We start from the raw sequence: 8,059 nt of genomic DNA, 5'->3' as shown, positions 1-8,059 counted from the left end.
ACAGACTCTAATATAAAAAAAAAAATCTGAATATACTAGGCAAGATTCTCTCTTCTTCCTAAGATTAATACGTTTCGTGGTGTGTAGGTATGAAAAATGGGGAAATAAATACTGTAACTCCTGAGTGCCTCACATTGGAGACAGTACAAGGGAATGTTCCCAACGACATTCCCATGGTCCAGATGAGTCATATGGCCCTTCATTCACATAGCAAAAATTTTATGGCTGTTGTCATCATGTCTATAAGGAAGGAAAAATGAGCAAATGAGGAGCTAACCATTTTTTCCCTCAGAAAAAAATCTTTCTCATTTTCAAGTAAACATGACTGAATATCAGTGTAGTACCATCCTGTAATGTAAGGAATAAGACTAAAAACCTGTATCTTTAATCTGAGCAAGAAAATCTAAATTATTGGCCAGGTTTGAGAAAGTTTATACTATACAAGTTTACATTCCCACCAGCAATGGAGAAGGGTTCCCCTTTCTCCACAACCTCTCCAGCATGTATTGTCACTTTAGTTTTTGATCTTAGCCATTCTAATGGGTGTAAGGTGAGATCTCAGGGTTGTTTTGATTTTCATCTCCCTGATGACTAAGGACATTGGACATTCCTTTAAGTGCTTCTATGGCATTCGATATTCCTCAATTGAGAATTTTCCGTTTAAAATAACTGATAATAATAAAACATTTTTGGAATTGAGCTGCAGACTATCAAAGCAGATGTTGAGACTTATGGCCAAACTTTGGGCAGAATGCAGGGAATCTTATGAAAGAAGTGGGAAATAATAGTAAGAGCTGGAGAGGACAGGAGGTCCACAAGGAGAGCAACAGAACCAAAAAATTTGAGCAGAGGGGTCTTTCCTGAGACTTATACTCCAAACAAGTACCATGCATGGAGATAACCTAGAACCCCTTCACAGTTTTAGCCCATGGCAGTTCAGTGTCCAAGTGGCTTACATAGTAATGGGAACAGGGACTGCTTCTGACATGAACTGATTGGCCTGCTCTTTGATCACCTCCCCCTGAGGGGGGAGCAGCCTTACCAGGCCACAGAGGAAGACAATGCAGCCACTCCTGATGAGACCTAACAGACTGAGATCAGAAGGAAGAAAAAGAAACCCTCCCCTACCAGTGGACTTGGGGAGGGAGTGTGTGGAGAAGGGAAAGGAAGAAAGGGATTGGGAGGGGAGGAGGGAAGGAACTAGAGGGGGGATACAAAGTAAATAAAGTATAATTAAAAATAAAAAGACAAAAAAATAATAAAAAATTTAAAAATAAATTTAAAAAAAAGAAACAAAAAGGAAGCATGTGCTGAAATTAATGCAGTGGGAATAGCAACAGTGGTCTCTCTCATTCTCTGTCCCTCTCTCTCTATTTCTACATATATGTACATTAGGCACACACACATACACACACATGCACACACACATTGGTGACAACATCCAAAGTAATTTTCCCAGCAGTTAAAAAAACAGGAAAGAATTTCTTATGATATCATCATTTGAACATTATATGCTAGCATAAAGGAAGTATAATTACCATAAAAAGTCAAGGAGAGCTTTATGTATTTCCCTCTAAGTAATCATACATTGTGAACTCCAGTTGGAATCATTCTTGTCAGGAGTTTCTTAATTTAAATATAGATAATTAGCTATCCTGTTTTGCAAAGTTCACATTAAAGAATTGTAATAAGCTTCCTTCTTCCTCGGTGCCTACCTACCAGATGGCCACCATCTCTTCTACATCATCATGGCTGCCCTCTGGCCTCTGGTGAAGCCCAAGAATGTCAAAGAGAGGACCAAGAAGTTCATCAGGCCCCAGTCAGACCAATATGTCAAAACTAAGCAAAAGTGGTGGAAACCCAGAGTTATCAACAACAGGGGTCGGAGAAGATTCAAGGGCCAGTTCCTTACGCACAATATTGGTTACCGGAGCAACAAGAAAACCACATACATACTGTGTAGCAGCTTCCGCAAGTTTCTGGTGCTCTGTGTCAAGGATCTGGAAGTGCTACTGATGGGCAAGATATCTTACTGTGCTGAAACTGCTCACAATATTTCCTTCAAGAACCTATAAGGCATGGTAGAAAGTGCAACACATTTGGCCAACAGAATCACCAATCCCAATGCCAAGCTACACAGATAAGAAAATGAGTAGATGGAGTGTGTCCATGTTTTGTGTTTAAAATAAAACCACAAAATCCGACACAGAAAAAAATAAAAAGAATTGTAATAATATTAACATTATCAGCATATTTTTTCATTTTTCTTTTTTGTTTATTACAGTTTATTCACTTTGTATCCCAGCTGTAGTCCCCTCCCTCATCCCCTCCCGACCCCACCCTTTCTCCCTCTTCTCCTCCCGTACTCCTTTCCAAGTCTACTGATAAGGGAGGTTCTCGTCATCTTCGATCTGACCCTAGTCTATCTTTTTAAAAGTAGATTTAGATAATTTTCTTTTTAGTTCCCAAGACAAAAATTTTCATTTTCAAAATAATTAGTAGGAAGATATTTACATCCATGTCTTAAACATGCAAAAAAAAAAAAAAAAAAAGAAAGAAAAGAAAAGAAAAGAAAGTTTACAACAGATAGAAAGTATTCTTCAAATGTGGCTATTTGAAATGGAAATACTTTACAAAGATGTCTTCATACTACTAAACTAGAATTTAAAAAAGGAAAATTGAAATTTACTGGACTGCTAAAGTTGTTGAGCCTTGAAATTGTAGTTCTTCTGGTATAAAATTATGTTTAAGTGATTTCAAATATAATTTTGCTATGCTGTAGTTTAAAACAATTCTGGGAGGTTCTTTCTATGGTGTGGAGTCACCATAGAAAGTTACTCCCACAGGTTCATTTGTAGGAATGTTTTACCCCCAGCTAAGGCCATCATTGTGGAGATAGTGTAACCTGTGGGAGGTGCTCTGTCTGGGAGAAGGGAGTCTGGGAAGTCAGTCTTGAAAGGGCGGGGGCTCCAGCTGGGATACTAAGTGAATAAATTGTAATAAATTAATAAAAAATAAAAAAAAAGAAAATAAGAATTACACAGACATTTATTAGAGCACTGTCTAAGGAATTGTGGCTGGCACAGAGTACTTTCTTAGCATGTACAAGGCCCTGGACCTATCCCTATTACCACCAGACAACAAAACTAAACAAATGAAGATTTCAAATTGTATTACAGAACGATAGTAAGAAGAACAACACGATGCTGGCATAATAACAAACTCTTGATTAACAGAATTGAAATGAAGTTCCAGACCTAAATCTACATACCTATAAAAACCTATTTCTAAATAAAGAAACAAGAAGTAAACCCTGGAGAAAAGATAGCAAAGAGTGCTAGTCAAACTTGATGGCTGTGTGTAGAAGGAAAATATGTCTATATTTATAACTCAATACCATATGCATTAATGACCTTAATCAATAGCTGAAAGGGTAGGAACTGGGGCATGTGCTTGTACTCATAGACACAGAAAGGACATTCTGCATAGGGTGTAGATAACACAAGCACTAATATCAACAGTTAAGAAATAGGCTTCATTAACCTGAAAATTTTTGTGCAATAAAGTATACTGTCATTCAGCAAGGCAGCAGCCTATAGTGTGATAAAAGATACTTATGAATTATACCTCTAATAGATATTTATTAATTAGAATATAAATAACCAAAAGCTATTTATATTTATGTTTAGTTCTGCAGGTACAGAACTAAACAGCGAGTTCTCAAAAGGTGAAACAGAATTGGTCAAGAAACATTAAAAGAAATGTTCCATTTTTGGTTGTGAGCCTAGTCTTTAATGGCTGAGCCATCTCTCCAGGCTAAGCAAGAAGGAGGACCCTGGTTAAAATGCTCAATCCTCATTCAGAAAGGCAAATGGGATAGACAACAAAAGAGGGAGAAAACAGGGAACAGGACAGGAGCCTACCACAAAGGGCCTCTGAAAAACTCTACCCAGCAGGGTATCAAACCAGATGCTGAGACGCATAGCCAAACTTTGGGCAGAGTGCAGGGAATCTTTTTCTTTTTTCATTTTTTTATTTTAATTTTTATTAATTACCCTTTATTCACTTTGTATCCCCCTGTAGCCCTCTCCCTCCCTCCTCCCAAACCCAACCTCCCTCTCCCTTCTCCATGCATGCCCCTCCCCAAGTCCACTGATAGGGGAGGTCTTCCTTTCCTTCCTTCTAAAAATAGTCTATCAGGTCTCATCAGGAGTAGCTGAACTGTCTTTCTATGTGGCCTGGTAAGGTTGCTCCCTCTCAAGAGGAGGTGATCAAAGAGCAGGCCAATCAGTTGATGTCAGAGACAGTCCCTGTTCCCATTGCCATTGAACCCACTTGAACACTAACCTGCCATGGGCAACATCTGTGCAGGGTTTGTAGTTTATCTCCATCAATCAGTCTCCAAAAAGTCCCCTGTGCCCAGATTTTTTGGTTCTGTTGCTCTCCTTGTGGAGCTCCTGTCCTCTCCAATTCTTACTATTTCCTACATCTTTCAGGAAATTCTTCTCACTCTGCCCAAAGTTTGACCATAAGTCTCAGCATCTGCTTTAATAGTCTGCAGGGTAGAGCCTTTCAGAAGTCCTCTGTTGCAGGCTCCTGTACTGTTCCCTGTTTTCTCCTTCTGATGTCCATCTTCTTTGCCTTTCTGTATGGGGTTTGAGCATTTATCCAGAGTCCTCCTTGATTAGGTTTCTTTAGGTGTACAGATTTTAGTAGGTGTATCCTATATTATATGTTTAATATCCACTTATGAGTGAGTATATACCCTGTGTCTTTTTGCTTCTGGGATGCCTTGCTCAGGATGATCTTTTCCAGTTTTAACAATTTGCCTGCTGCATGAAAATTTAACAATTTTCATGATTTCATTGTTTTTTATCGCTGAGTAATATTTCATTGTGTAAATGTACCACAATTTCTGTATCCATTCCTCAGTTGAGGGGCATCTGAGTGGTTTTTAGCTTGTGGCTATTACAAATAGAGCTGCTACAAACATGGTTGAGCAAATGTCCTTATTGTATACTTGAGCATCTTCTGGATATATGCCTAGGAGTGGTATAGCTGGATCTTGAGGAAACACTATTACTCCTAATTGTCTGAGAAAGCGCCAGATTGATTTCCAAAGTGGTTGTATAAGTTTACATTCCTACCAGCAATGGAGGAGGGTTCCCCTTTCTCCACAACTTCTCCAGCATGTGTTATCACTTGAGTTTTTTATCTTAGCCATTCTGATGGGTGTAAGGTGAAATCTCAGGGTTGTTTTGATTTGCATTTCCCTGATGACTAAGGATGTTGAGCATTTCTTTAAGTGTTTTTCTGCCATTCAGTGTTCCTCTGTTGAAAATTCTCTGTTGAACACTGTACCCCATTTTTTAATTGGATTATTTGATATGCTGCTGTTTAGCTTCTTGAGTTCTTTTTATATACTGAATATTAGCCCTCTGTCAGATATAGGGTTGGTGAAAATCCTCTCCCAATCTGTAGGCAGTTGTTTTGTTCTGACAGTATCCTTTGCTTTACAGAAGGATTTCAATTTCATGAGGTCCCATTTATTGATTATTGATCTTAGAGCCTGTGCTGTTGGTGTTCTGTTCAGGAAGTTGTCTCCTGTGACAATGAGTTCAAGGCTCTTCCCCACTTTTTCTTCTAAGCGGTTTAGTGTGTTTGGTTTTATGATGAGATCTTTGATCCACTTGGACTTTAGTTTTGTGCAGGGTGATAAATAGGGATCTATTTTCATTTTTCTGCATGGAGACATACAGTGTAGACCAGCATCATTTGTTGAAGATGCTGTATTTTTTTCATTGAATGGTTTTGGCTTCTTTGTCAAAAATCAGGTGTCCAGAAGTGTGTGTATTTATTTCAGGGTCTTCTATTCTATTCCATTGATCCACCAGTTGGTTTTTATGCCAGTACCATACAGTTTTATTATTGTTGCTCTATATTACAGCTTGAGATCAGGAATGGAGATACCTCCACAAGATCTTCTATTGTAGAGAATTGATTTAGCAATTCTGGGTTTCTTGTTATTCCATACGAAGTTGAGAATTTTTCTTTCAAGGTCTGTAAAGAATTGTGTTGATAATTTGATGGGAATTGCAGTGAATCTGTAGATGGCTTTTGGTAAGACAGCCATTTTTGCTATATTAATCCTGCCAAGCCATGAGCATGGGAGATCTTTCCATCTTCTGATATCTTCTTCTAATTCTTTCTTCAGAGACTGGAAAATTTTTTTCATACAGGTCTTTGACTTGCTTGGTTAGGGGTACACCAAGGTACTTTATGTCCTTTGTGGCTATTATGAAGGGTGCTGTTTCCTTAATTTCTTTATCAGCCTTTATGTCTTTTGTATACAGGAGGGTTACTGATTTTTTTTTTTTAGTTAATTTTGTATCCAGCCACTTTGCTGAAGGTGTTTATCAGCTGTAACAGTTCCCTGGTGGAATTTTGGGGGTCACTCAAGTATACTATGATATCATCGAGTGCAGTGAATCTTATAAAAGAAGGTGGAGATAGAAAGGAATGGAAGGGACAGGAGCTCCACAAGTTGAGCAAGAGAACCAAAAAATCTGGCCCCAGAGGTCTTTTCTGAGAACTGATAATCTAACCAATAAACATGTATGGAGATAATCTAGAACCCCTGAACAGTTGTAGCCCATTGCAGCTCAGTATGCAAGTGGGTCCCTATTAGTGGGAACGCAGACTGTCCCTGACATGAACTCAGTGGCTGGCTCTTTGATAACCTCCTCCTGAGGGGGGAGCAGCCTCACTAGCCCACAGAGTAACACAATGCAGCCAGTCCCGTTGACCTGATAGAGTAGGGTCAGATGGAAAGGGAGGAGGACCTCCCTTATCACTGGACTTGGGGAGGAGCATTGGAGGAGATGAGGCAGGAATGGAGGACTGGGAAGGGATGAGGGAGGGGGTTACAGCTGGGATACAAAGTGAATAAATTGTAATAAATAAAAATTTAATTGAGACGGGAAGATGGTGGCGCTGGGAGGACACTGTGTCTGAGGAACGGGACAGCAGTGTTGGCACAGTGACCAGGAGACTGAACCCAGGGACCTAAAACACCAGTGTTCATGATTGCCAGGCGAGAGGAAAGCCTACGGTGTGGAAATTAATTGGGACCGACCTCAGGTCACCCAGTCAATATCTGGTAAAGGTCCTGCGGACCAACGGAGGCACCCTCCGCCCGAGATCAGCACAAACAGGCTCCTGTGGAGTCCCCAGCCACCATCCAGGACCAGGACACACAGCCTCTGGCTCAGAGTAAGGCGCCAAGCCTCTGACACAGAGCAGAGCCCTTAGTGCCAGCCCAGAGAGGTGTGCACAGCCTCTGGCCCAGAAGGGGACATACACTGCCAGCCCAGATCAGAGCATAGAGCCTCTAGGCCAAAGTGGCACCCATACCCGCCATTCCAGACCCAGGTGCACAGCGTCTGGACCAGAGCGGTGCCCGCAGCCGCCATCGCAGACACAGTTTCCCATGCAGAGTGAGGCGCCCAGCCTCCAGACCAGAGTGGAGCCCTCAGTTGCCAGTCTAGAGAAAAGTGTACAGCTCCTGATACAAAGCAGCGCCCCAGCCACCATCCCAGACCTGGGTGCACAGCATCCAGACCAGTGAGGTGCCTGCAGCCGCCATCCCAAATGGGGGCACACAGCTTCCCATCCAGAGTGAGGTGCCCAGCCTCCTGACCAGAGTGGAGCCCTCAGTTGCCAGCCTAGACAGGAGTGCACAGCCTCCAGACCAGAGCGGCACCCCCAGGCACCAACTCAACCTAGGTGCACATTCTCCAGGCCCAGAGCGGAGCACTCAGCCTCTGTCCCAGAGACTTGCTGGGCACTCCTCTCACTTTCCAGGACAGAACTGTGTGCCCAGGGATAACAGACTGAATTTCCCTGTTGGGAGAAAACCCCACAGCTAGGGAATCAGCAGGTTCTTCAAGAGGACTGTACATGGAAAACTGTAACAACAGCAGCAGCTCACTAAATTCAGAACAAGAAACCCAACAACGGGGCAGCTGTCTTGAGAACTTCTATGGGTGAAAGGAGAGCC

At 41.5% G+C, this 8,059-nt stretch overlaps 1 pseudogene; it reads left to right on the top strand.

The window, feature by feature from the left end:
• Nucleotides 1-1,748: 1,748 nt before the first annotated feature.
• Nucleotides 1,749-2,156, top strand: LOC129692162 (60S ribosomal protein L32-like; annotated as a pseudogene).
• Nucleotides 2,157-8,059: the final 5,903 nt, after the last annotated feature.

This window comes from Psammomys obesus, unplaced genomic scaffold (genome assembly GCF_907164565.1).
Source record: "Psammomys obesus unplaced genomic scaffold, mPsaObe1.curated_primary_1811, whole genome shotgun sequence".
Taxonomy (NCBI): Eukaryota; Metazoa; Chordata; class Mammalia; order Rodentia; family Muridae; genus Psammomys; species Psammomys obesus.
Note: the sequence above shows the minus strand (reverse complement) of the source record. Positions and strands in the feature narration are given on the sequence as shown.